Source organism: Mastigoproctus giganteus, chromosome 11, assembly GCF_048544385.1.
Source record: "Mastigoproctus giganteus isolate SK-2022 chromosome 11, ASM4854438v1, whole genome shotgun sequence".
NCBI classification, from domain to species: Eukaryota; Metazoa; Arthropoda; class Arachnida; order Uropygi; family Thelyphonidae; genus Mastigoproctus; species Mastigoproctus giganteus.
In genome coordinates, this window is record NC_143585.1 from 144,988,345 (window position 1) to 145,000,377 (window position 12,033).

Here is a 12,033-nt window from a genome sequence, read left to right on the forward strand (position 1 = left end):
CCCACCAATCACTGATATTGCTTTAGGCGTAGAAGCGTGTTTAACACGTTTCCCTGAAGAAGTGGCAAACACAATTTGCAGCAAAATCCTAAAAACTGCAGCAATTTTACATCATGCTCGCCCTGCTTCTTCCAATCTCAACCACAAACAGATTTCTGCTCTTAAAGCATTGAAACAAGACTCCCATAGTCATCTTACTGGCAGATAAAGGACATCGAACAACCATATTAAATCGCACAGATTACGAGACGAAAACCCTGCTGCTCCTGCAGGACACTTCTGTTTACCAACCCTTAACCATTCCTCCCATCAAAGTCTTGGAATGATGGGAGTCAAAAGTGAACATCCTTGTCAACAGTTGGTTTAAACAGAAGAAAATAACAGAATCCACATGTAATCGCCTCTGTGCTTCCAGCTGCCAGATTCCACAATTCTACGAACTACCGAAGGTTAACAAAGAATGTATACCGTTAAGACCCATTGTCTCCTGTTGTGGCTCGCCAAGTTATGAATTAGCGAAGTTTGTCTCTGGGCTCTTTCTCCCCTAGTAGGCAAGACCACCAACACCATCTCCAACAGTAGTGAATTTATAGAACAGATCCGAACCCTATCCATCTCAGAAAATCAAATCATGCCATTATTTGATGTAGTTTCACTTTTCCCTCCATTCCAGTGGAACTTGCCATCACATGTGCAAAGGAACTCTTGGATAACAACCAAACTCTTAGCAGCAGAACCAAACTAACACCAGACGATATGTTCAGCGACTCCATTTACCAACAGGTGCACGGCACAGCCATGGGTTCCCCAGTTAGTTCAATCACGGCAAATATCATGATGGAAGAATTAGAGGGTCGTGCATTTACGAATGTACCAGATCCCATTACCTTTTGGTGTCACTTTGTGTCCGACTCTTAGACCACCTCAATTCTCTGTCGCCTTTCATAAAATTCACCATCAAGCTAGAATCAGACAATACCATACCATACTTAGACACCCTTGTCCGACGTGAGGGCACGCACTTGAAGACAACTGTCTATCGTAAACCAATGTGTACTGGCCAGTTTACCAACTTATGGTCAGCACACGTGTGCAGCCATCTTCTTGCCACTGCATGAACCTTATTAACTCGTGCCTGGAGCCACTCTAGTTCTGTAGATGAGAGGTGCACCGAAATCGCTAAAGTCAAAGCGGATCTTGCGAGGTTGCCTATCCTACCAGTACCCTTGATAGGTGTGACCTACAGGCACATGGCCACATAGCAACCAACAGGAACATCCAAGGTAATGACTCAACCGGGAGCGCCTTTATCCCATACTACCCAAGCCTATGACAACAGGTTTCTAGGGTCCTAAAATCACATGGGATAAAATGCGTACAACTCCCAGGCAGAAAGTTATGATCCCTCATCTCTAAAGTGAAAACACCAGTTCCCACCTTACTACAAAGTGGTTTAGTGGTCTACATGGGATAAAATGCGTACAACTCCCAGGCAGAAAGTTATGATCCCTCATCTCTAAAGTGAAAACACCAGTTCCCACCTTACTACAAAGTGGTCTAGTGGTCTACATGGGATAAAATGCGTACAACTCCCAGGCAGAAAGTTATGATCCCTCATCTCTAAAGTGAAAACACCAGTTCCCACCTTACTACAAAGTGGTCTAGTCTACCGCATCTCTTGCTGTGACTGCACTGGCTACTACATTGGGGAAACTGGAAGACGGCTCAGAAAACGTCTTTTGGAACACAAAAGAGCCATCCACTTAGTGGACATAGAACACTCGGCCATTGCCGAACACTTCTGGTTAACCCACCACGACATTGGCCCACACCGCAATGTCATGATTGTAGATAGGTCCTGCCACTACCGGCGGCATGCCTGGTTGGAGTCGTTGAACATCACATGCTCTAATACCTCAGTCAACAGGAGCAGTGGATGTTGTGTCCACCCTATCATTGAAGCAACCATTTTGATGAATGACAAACATTGGCAACATCCGTCACAGCCACAGGCTTCAACATCCAACAATTAACCACGCAGTTCATATATATGACTGGCAGTACACGCCGTCATGTTCCACACTCTTAACTGTCAGTTTGACTAATGAAGGTTTCACTTTTCACCTCCTAACCGAAAAAACTAACCAAAAGCTTTTGTATGTATCTAATTTAATTATATGTGTGTCTTCCAATTAATATTAAACTTGTCATTACTTATTCTGTCTCCATTTCGCTCTGTGTATTGTAATAATCAAAAATAATAATATGAATACAGAGTGCACAGGCCTCTTTAATCGTAATCATGTTCTTGTATATCATTGCCAAATCCCCATGAGCTGTCCTGGCTCATGGGGATAAACTGTTTTGACAGGTCACTCGTGAGCTGGATTTAGAGAATAATTTCGACATTGTTTATTTGGATTTCAGCAAAGCATTTGACTCAGTCTCACATTAGCAGTTACTTTATAAGTTGGAGCAGGCTGAAATCATAGGGAAAATCCTTAGATGGATAGCACAATGGCTTGAAGGCACTAAGCAGGGGGTTGTGATAAATGGTTATTCCCCATATTGGGTTAATGTAAGAAGCAGGGTTCCCTAAGGATCAGTATTGGGACCACCGTTGTTTTTGATTGAGGACATGTGTTGTGTCTTACGCAAGGCAGCCCCTAAATGTTAGTTTATCTCCACCATGGTTCTCTGTGATGATATACAAGACTCTATACAATTGCCAGAAATTAGTGTAGTGTTATGTTTGCATAGTGTGTGTGTGTGTGTATGTTTAGCTGTTTCTGGCCGCTTTGCTACGAGGAAGCAGCGATCATCGGGAAGGCTGCTTCCAGTACCTGTCCACGCCACGAGGAGGCAGGCCCAACTATACACATACTAAACTAAATGTAATATTTCAAGCACTCATAGGAATAAGCGCAAGTCATATGGGTGTAGCAGGCTCCTATAATCACGTATGGTGGTGAATACAACAAAGAATCCCTCATCCACTGCAAAAAGTGTAATAGCAATGGATGCCAGCAGTTCCCATACCCAGGAAGCTCAATCTGGGTACAAGCAGTTTAAAATCCTGTCTCTAATAAACTGGAGACCAGCGAATCCTGCCCCCAAAGGTGGCTAACAAAAAAAAAAAAAAAAAAGGACAAAATACTATTACGTTTCAAAAGATAAAGAAAAAAAATAATAATAATAAATTAATTAGATAAAATATTTAAATAATAATTATTATTAAAAAAAAAAAGTAGCTTTGTTGAGTATAGAAGTCAGCTCAGCAATCCACGTCGTCTGTTGAAAACCTGTGTGGAAAATTCCTGTAGAGCTGAGAAGGCATTTTGATTTTCAATAAGATATCTTTCATTTCCAGGAGAGAAATTATGCACTGTACTAGATTAATGTTTGTCTTAAATCTTGGTAAACTGGGCAGAAGAATAAGACATGACTCCAGTCTTCAGAGGCACCACAGAAACAGGTATCTGTCGTGGATAGATTGAATTGAAGAAGACAAGCGTTCAAAGAACTGTGACTAGTTAGAATGTATGATGTAACAAGGCTTGGGTAGAACCAAAACTGATTCCTCATTTTAGGAAGGATGTAGATTTGCTTGAGTGTGTACAGAGAAGGTCAACAAGATTGGTGAGGGGAATGAAGGGATCCTCTTACCAAGAGAGGCTTAAGTTCTACAAATTGCAGTGGCTGAAGACTAGGCACCTGCGCGGTGATCTGATTGAGGTGTATAAGGCTTTGAATGGTTTGAGCACGCTGAATTCTGATGGGATCCTTCCACTTGTTCAGATTATGAACTTAAGGGAGCATAAATTCAAATTAAGAAAAGACAGATGTAGAATAGATGTGCGGAAATTTGCCTTTAGCCAGCGGTGGTTAATTTCTGGAACAAACTTCCATCTGTCGTTGTGGAAGTTGATAGGTTAAATAAATTTAAGGAGGAACTGGACAGGCATTTGGAGGGAATGGTGTGATTTTTTTTTTTTTTTTTTGGCTGATGCTGCATAAGCTCATACACTTGCTTTCTTGCATCACATACTACTACTACTTTAAAGCTCTCATAATTATGGCTAAAGGTTTGCTAACTTCCTTTGCCGCTTCCTTTAATATAACTGGATAGATTCCATCCACCCCAGGTGCCTTTCTTATGTTTTATCTTCAACAATTTTTCCTCCACTTTACTCTCAGTTATTACAAGATTATCTAGCTTACTGCCAGAGTTTAATATGACTCTGGCATTCCCCTCTCTAAATAACTCCTCACGTGTAAATGTAGATGCAAAATATTCATTTGGTTTATTAGCTACCTGAGCAGGATCATCACCAGTTGAACCATTGATATTAAAGTAAAGAACTCTTTGCTGTTTTTTCTTTGCATCCTTTGACAAATATTTCTCGTAATCTGCCTTGCCCTGCCTAATCTGCTTTGTGACTTGGTTACAGACCAGCTGGCACCTCCGTAGCCAGGTGGGAAGGAGCAGCAGTGCATGGCACACGCTTCTTGATTAGACCGGGGTTCGAGCCTGTCACCACCAAATACGGAGGGTGCTGAAAGGTCAGGGAATGACCACCGCATATCCCGGAGCAATATGGCCTTAGTTGCTAATGCTCCTAAAAAAAAACAAATAACAACAGACCAGCTTATATCTATCATAGATTTCTGTGCCACCTGTTATTTTATATCTGTCACATGTCTAATTAGTTCATCTGACATGCATTTAGGCCTAAATCTTTAACAATATTTCTTAGTTGGTATGAAAAGCCTAGTAGCTTCGAAGATTAATTCTTTAAATGCTTCCCATTTTGAATTTGCTGTTGGTAACATCATCAGTTGGTCCCACTGTATAGAATTTATTTACTATCTCAGACCACCGTAGTCACCTTCACGAAAGAAAAAACCCTTCTCTAAAAAATACGTAACTACCCATAATGGTAGTTACCTCTTTGAGTAAATCCCAGTTCAGCATACTGTAATCACTGCCACCTAGTGGTTCCTTTATCTGCAGATTCTTAATGCATGAAGAATCACTACTAATAATCAGATCAAGAGTATTACTCCCTCTAGTTGCCTCCCGAACATGCTGATGCAGAAAACAATCATCCAATAAATCCACAAAAGCCTTGCTAGTGTGTGAGTGACCAACCCACAAATTCCAGTCAATCTCTGGGAAATTAAAATCCCCCATTATAAGACTGATTTACTGGCCCACTCTATTTCTCTGCACATTTGCTCATTATACTCATCAGATTCATTAGGCCTATAACACACACACCACCTCTCGTTTTTCCTTTCCCAGTGCTTATGTCACACCACACAGACTCAACATTTCATTGTCCACAAACATAAATTGGATGCACTTCCTGTCCTGTCTATCCTTTCTGTAGACATTGTACTCCCGAAATTCCAATTCTGCACTACTTATGTTTGTGTGACACCACGTCTCTGATATCCCAACAATATCTGCCTTTATTGTCTTGACTAGCACTTCAAGCTTATCGAATTTATAAACTATACTCCTAGCGTTGGTGTACATGCATCTTTTTCTACTCTTAGTTACCCTAACACAGCCCATGTACTGACTTGTTCCACTATGACTCCCAGCAGTCCTGGAAATCCCCATTGCCTTGCTTTCCAGACTGCTGCTCAATTGCAGTTCAATAGAAGCAGTGCAAAAATCACTTTCACCTCTGCCAGCAGCTACTGTTAATCTATTAGTCCGTGTATCTCCCCCAAGCTAGCAGTTTTCCTAGGCGGAACTCGGAAAACTGTGCCTTGATAGCATCAGCAAATATTCTTGCACCCTTTCTATTTAAGTGTATCCCATCCCTGTAGAAACAGTCACTCCTCTTAACACGCATAGACCAGGCTGAGAAAAATTCTACCCCTTGAGCCTTGAACAATCTCTCCAGGGCCAAATTGATCGCAAGGCTCTCATAATATACTCCCTCCTATCGTGTCTGGTCAGAATTTCAGACACTTTCAAATTCAACCCTAACTCACAGCTTTTTTTCAGCATTGGCTTGTACTTGTTAAGTAATACCACCGGTCTCCTACTCTTAATATCATTAGTGCCAACATGTACAACAATATCAAATTGAAGGTTACTTTTATCAAATGGATAGAAGTAACCCCAGAGAAAAGTACCAACTGTGTGGTACTACATTTAGGGTGGTAGAAAATAAAAAAGACCTGGCAGTAATTGTGCAGTCAGATATGAAGTTTTCTGAGCAGTGCAGAAATGCTTTGAACAGGTCATGGGGTATTGTCAATGATATACAGGAAATTTTCTAGTGAAAAGGAAATGATTATCCCTTTGTATAAAGCAATGGTAAGGCCATGCCTTGAGTACTGCATACAGGTCTGGAGGCCTCATTTTAGGAAGGATGTAAAGTTGCTTGACTACAGAGAAGGGCAACAAGATTGGTCGGGGAAGCAAATGGGTGCTCTTACCAAAAAAGGCTTAAGTTCTGCAAATTGTAGCGTCTGGAGACTAGGCACCTGCAAAGTGATCTGACTGAGGTGTACAAGGCCTTGAACAGTATGAGCAAGCTCAATGCCTATGGGATTCTTTCTCTTGCTCAGATTACGAACCTGAGGGGGCACAAACTCAAACTGAGGAAAGACAGTTGAAGAACAGATGTGTGGAAGTTTGCGTTTAGCCAGTGGGTGGATTTGATTGCTGGAACAAAATTCCATCTGTCATTGTGAAAGTTGATAGCCTAAATAAATTCAAGGAGGAACTGGATAAACTTTTAGAGGGAATGGTGAGTGAAATGATTTTTTTTGTTGTTTTTTGCTTATGCTACAAAAGCTTGCTTTCTTGCATCACATGCCTCTACTACTACTACAAGAGAAACTAATTGGAATGTATATCTTTCTGGTATACATTTTCAGAATTTGGAATCAGTGACCCAAAATTATTATATTGAATCCTGGAAATTTAAAGTGGAAGCTCTATACCCTTACACATTATGCTATATCCTGGCATTAGCTGAAGGGAAAATGTAGCAATAGTAACTTCCAGTGATTTTTCAGTAGATAGAAATGAGAATTATTTGTGTGAAATATACTACAATGAATTTTAAATTCCACTATTATTACAAGGTATCATCTTTTATATATATATATATATATATATATATATATATATATATATATATATATATATATATATATATAATGGGAATCAAATGACAAATGAAATAAAATTAGAATGTAGTATATTGGTATTCAGAGTAAAACTATGCCTATAGTGCCATAAGGCCAAGTATTTAGTTAACCTAAGTTGGACTTTATTGTTATACCCTATAATTAAACACATAATATATAATAAAATATTATTATATATTATGTGTTTTATATTATTATATATTATGTGTTTAATTACTACAACTCTGGGGACGAGCCAGATGATTTTGTAATAATTGAGAGGAAAGTGGAGACAATATTGTTGAAGATAAACATAAAAAAGGCACCCAGGGTGGATGGGATCTATCCTGTTATATTAAAGGAAGCAGCAAAGGAAGGCTTCCGTTTTCTAGTCACACCGACCCAGCTGATCAGTGTGACTAGAAAACAGAGATGCTGAGGCTTTTGCAATTACTAATGATTGCATAGATTGTTCATTTACCTACAAGAATACCAGACAATCCTAACCATACAGCTTTTCTCACAAACATCCCTTCTAAGTACACGATCGAAGTGAATGGTCCTTTAGGCATCTCAGATCACAACTTGGTGATTGTCTCTTTTCTAATGGAGCCTTTATCTCATGGCTATTCCCAACCTAGTATTGTTTGGCATTACAAGAATGCAAATTGGGATGACCTTTTCTTCTTTTCCTTGGTCAGATTACTGTTTCAAAACTTCTGATGTCAACGTTTGCTCAGATCGTGTCATTGAAATTATTCTTGTAGGAATGAAATCCTTTATTCCACACTCCACTTTAAAATTTTGTCCTTTATCTAAACCTTGGTTTTCCAATAAATGTGCTAAGGCTGTTCAAGAGAAGAATGCTGCATATCGTAATTGGCTTGTTTCTAATTCTTCAGTTTCATTTTCTGCCTACACCAAAGCTTGCAACAATTGTAAAGCAGTTATTAATCAGTTCAAACAATCCTAGATTTTCAGCAGGCTAAGAGTAGAATTCTTGCTTCTTGCCCTAATAGTAGATGAGCATTCTGGTCTCTTGCCAAAGCTATTGGCCACAACTTTTGCCCATTTCTGCTCCCACCTTTGTCAAAACCAGATGGTTCTGTTGTCACTTCAGCCAAGGATAAAGCTACTATCCCATTTTTCTTCCAACTCGTGTATTAATGATCTGTATTAAAATCCTTTCTGTCAAAAGGATGTTAGAAGGATTTTGACGAATCTTGATGCTAAGAAAGCTCCAGGTCCTGATGGTATTTCTCCACTTGTTCTCAAAACCTGTGCTCCTGAACTTACTCCTGTTCATTGCCGCCTTTTTTCACTTTCTTATTCCAAAAGTGTTTTTCCCTTCTGCTTGGAAATTTGCTCATATGCAGCCAGTTCCTAAAAAGGGTCAAATTCCTCCCATCCAATTATCATCCCATTTCAATTACTTCTACTCTTTCTAAAGTATTGGAGAAATCAATTAACCGCCAACTCTTAAACTACCTAGAAACCGTCAGTGTCGATCCATTGGTGATATTCTGGCTTATGTTACCCATTTATGGACTAAGTCAATGGAAAGGTTCGGGGAAAAAAAGTTGTTGCTCTTGACATCTCAAAGGCTTTTGATCATGTTTGGCATAAAGGTCTTCTAAACAAGCTTCCATCTTATGGTTTGCCAACTGTTTTTTGTAATTGACTATCCAGTTTTCTCTCTAATCACTCACTGAGGGTGATGGTAGAAGGATTTTGATTAAGTTAGAAGACAGAGATGGCTCTCTGTCTTCTAACTTCTCCACTAATGCTGGTATCCCCCAAGGTTCAATTCTTTCTCCCACTCTTTTCCTCTTGAATATTAATGACCTTCTTCCATTGACTGGAAATCCCATCCATAGTTTTGCCGATAGTACATTGCATTCCACTTTCCATTTTAAGAAACTTTGCCCTGCTCAATCATCTTCAACTTCTCGAATATCCGCTACCAATTTCTTAAATACCAATCTCCAGTGAGGCAAAGGCAACTTAGTTGATTTCAATCCTTCTATAACTCAGTCTTGTCTTATATCAACCAAAAAATTATTCTTGTGCTCCTATGCTTATCTTTGGTGATACTCCGATTTCTAGGCAAAGTGATATATCTCTTTTGGGGACTACCCTGACTTCTAATCTCTCTTGGCACAAGCACATTACAAATATTGCTTCCTCTGCATCTAAAAAACTTGGTTTTCTCTTTCACTCTTGGCGTTACTTTACTTCCAAACAGTCCTTCACTCTGTAGAAATCACAAATCTGCCCTACCATGGAATATTGTTCTCACATCTGGGTCGGTGCCCCCACAACCTCTCTCAGGCTTCTAGATTCCATTCAGAAGAGGGCAGTTAGGGTAATTAACGACTCCTCTCTAACAGTCTCTCCACTTGCTATCTCATGGACGTACTATTTCTGCTGCATGCCTTTTCTGCAGATACTTCAGTGGCCACTGTTCTTCTGAATTGGCTTTTATAATTCCCACTCTCTCTTTCAAAACAGTCCAAACACATGCCGCCACCAGCCAACATCCATTTTACGTCCAACTTTGAACTCACAGAACCAACTTTTCATCTTCCTCGTTTATTCATTCAACTGCCGTTTTCTGGAACAACCTTCCTTCATATGTATTTCCTGAAAATTACAGTCTACAGAAGTTCAAGTCTAATATCAACAAATATCTTCTTTCGTCTTCTCAACCTCCAACCCAAGCACGGTACTAAGTACTATAGGTTCTAATACCTCTCGTGTTTGGGGTTTTCATAAAAAAAGAAAAATGGGCTTGGCATATCCAGGTCCTGAGCTGGATATCTACTTCTCTCTCTCTCTCTCTCTCATGCAGCATATGATGCAGTAACATAGTATCATATTATCTGAAAGAGAATGTGATGCTTTGTAATTTGTTTTATAGTTAAGAACAACCACGACCTAATTGATAACAGTCTGAGAAAACTTCTTATGATGCTTTATGTGACTGATGTGTGTTTCTAATTTAACACACACCTCTATACAATAAGAAACCATTCCATTTTTTTAGGCTGTTATTATCTAACTATACACTATATTTAACTATAGACATAGCCATTTTATTTTCTAGTTGAAAGAATAGAATCTTTTAGTTATTTTAATGAGTAGTGATATATCATCATGAACTTGGTCCGGCTTAGGTCTTTTAAGACCTGTTCCATTGTAGCTCTTGGAGGTGGTCTTGATCTCGCCATCGTTGTCTTGGTCGACCAACATCTCTCTTGCCTGTAGATTTATAATTAAAGGCTAATTTTGGGATCCGGTCTGGGTTCATTCTTTCTATGTGGCTGATCCATTTTTCCTGATACCGTTTTATGTCATTTACTATGTTATCTACTTTTAATTTCTTGCGGATATCTAAATTTCTTTGGTGGTCTAGTCTTGTAAAGCCTAATAATGGTCTTAAAAATCTCATTTGTGCTGCTTCTAGTCTGTGTGCATCTTTCTTATTTATGACCCAAGTCTCACAGCTGTAGAAGAGGGCTGGTTTTGAAGTGATGTTGTGCAGTCATATGTTTCGGTTGTCATTTGTTTTCTGAAGTGGCATTTAATCGTTCCATTCATTTTATTATATTTTTGTAGTTTAGTGTGGATGTCTTTCCCTTCATTTGATATTAAATTTCCAAAATAGGTGAAGTCAGATATTTGTTCTATTATTTTACATCAATAACAATTTTGACTCTTTGTATGATTTTTCCACATAATCCCATTCATTTTGTTTTTGAGGTGGAGATTTTCATCTCGTACTTTTTACCTATTTTATTAAGTTCATTTGCTGCTATCTGTAGTTCATCTTCGGATTTTGCAATTATAATTTGTTCATTAGCATACAATATAGTTTGGATTTTATTCCTGTTGTTCAACTGTATTCCGTTGTTAATTGTTTGTTTCCATTCTTTTAAGAATTTTATTGAGGTAGATATTAAATAAATTTGGTGATAGTCCGCATCCTTGTTTGACTCCTTTATTGGTGTTAATTGGGTCTGATAGTTGGCCATTAGAATATTTTATACAGACTTTTGAGTTTTTATATAGGCTTTGCATCGCTTTCCGGAGTTGGGTTGGGATATTTTCTTCACGTAGAATCTGCCAAAGTTTTTTCCCGGTTTACATTGTCATATGCTTTTTCATAATCAATAAACAGCAGAAATGTTGGTAGATTGAATTCTCTTCTTTTCTCCAAAATTTGTTGGTGAGAAAATGGCATCTATTGTGCTTCTCCCTTTTCGGAATCCACATTGTTTTTCTTCTAAGAACTGTTCACTGTATTTATTAAGTTTATTCTTTAGTATATTAGAGTATAGCTTTGCAGCAGTTGACAGCAGTGTTATCCCTCTGTAGTTTTTAGGGTTATTTCTGGAGCCTTTTTTGTGTAAATTGGTTACTATTCCTGTTTCCCAATCTTTGGGTATCTGTTGCTTATGCCATATGATGATAAATAATTTTAGTAGTGCATTTTTTAGTAAGGTACCCCCATATTTAAATAGTTCTACCTTCATATTGTCTATGCCTGGGCTTTTTCAGTTTTTTGATTTTTGTAATATTAACTCTAGTTCTTCCACTGTTATATTTTTTCATCTTTAGTTACCACAGATTCATCTTCCAATTCCCTAGTGCCTGGGTTATACCATAGTTTAGAATAGTGTTGCTTCCATTCTGCTTGGGAGATGGAGTTGGTTTTTATTTGATCATTTGTGTCTAGTTGTAATATCTTAAAAATTTTAAAACCTCTTCTCTGTGGGTCCGTGATATCACGTTCTAAAGATTTAACAAATTTATCCCAGTCATCTCGTTGGATTCTTCTGGTTAGTTTTCTGACTTCTGCTCTAAGCTTTTTAT

At 38.6% G+C, this 12,033-nt stretch overlaps 1 protein-coding gene across 3 annotated transcripts in view; it reads left to right on the forward strand.

Moving 5' to 3' along the window:
• Positions 1-12,033, forward strand: part of LOC150078496 (leucine-rich repeat protein soc-2 homolog) — a 487,454-nt gene that overhangs the window by 315,214 nt on the left and 160,207 nt on the right. The gene's annotated exons all lie outside the window — the stretch shown is intronic.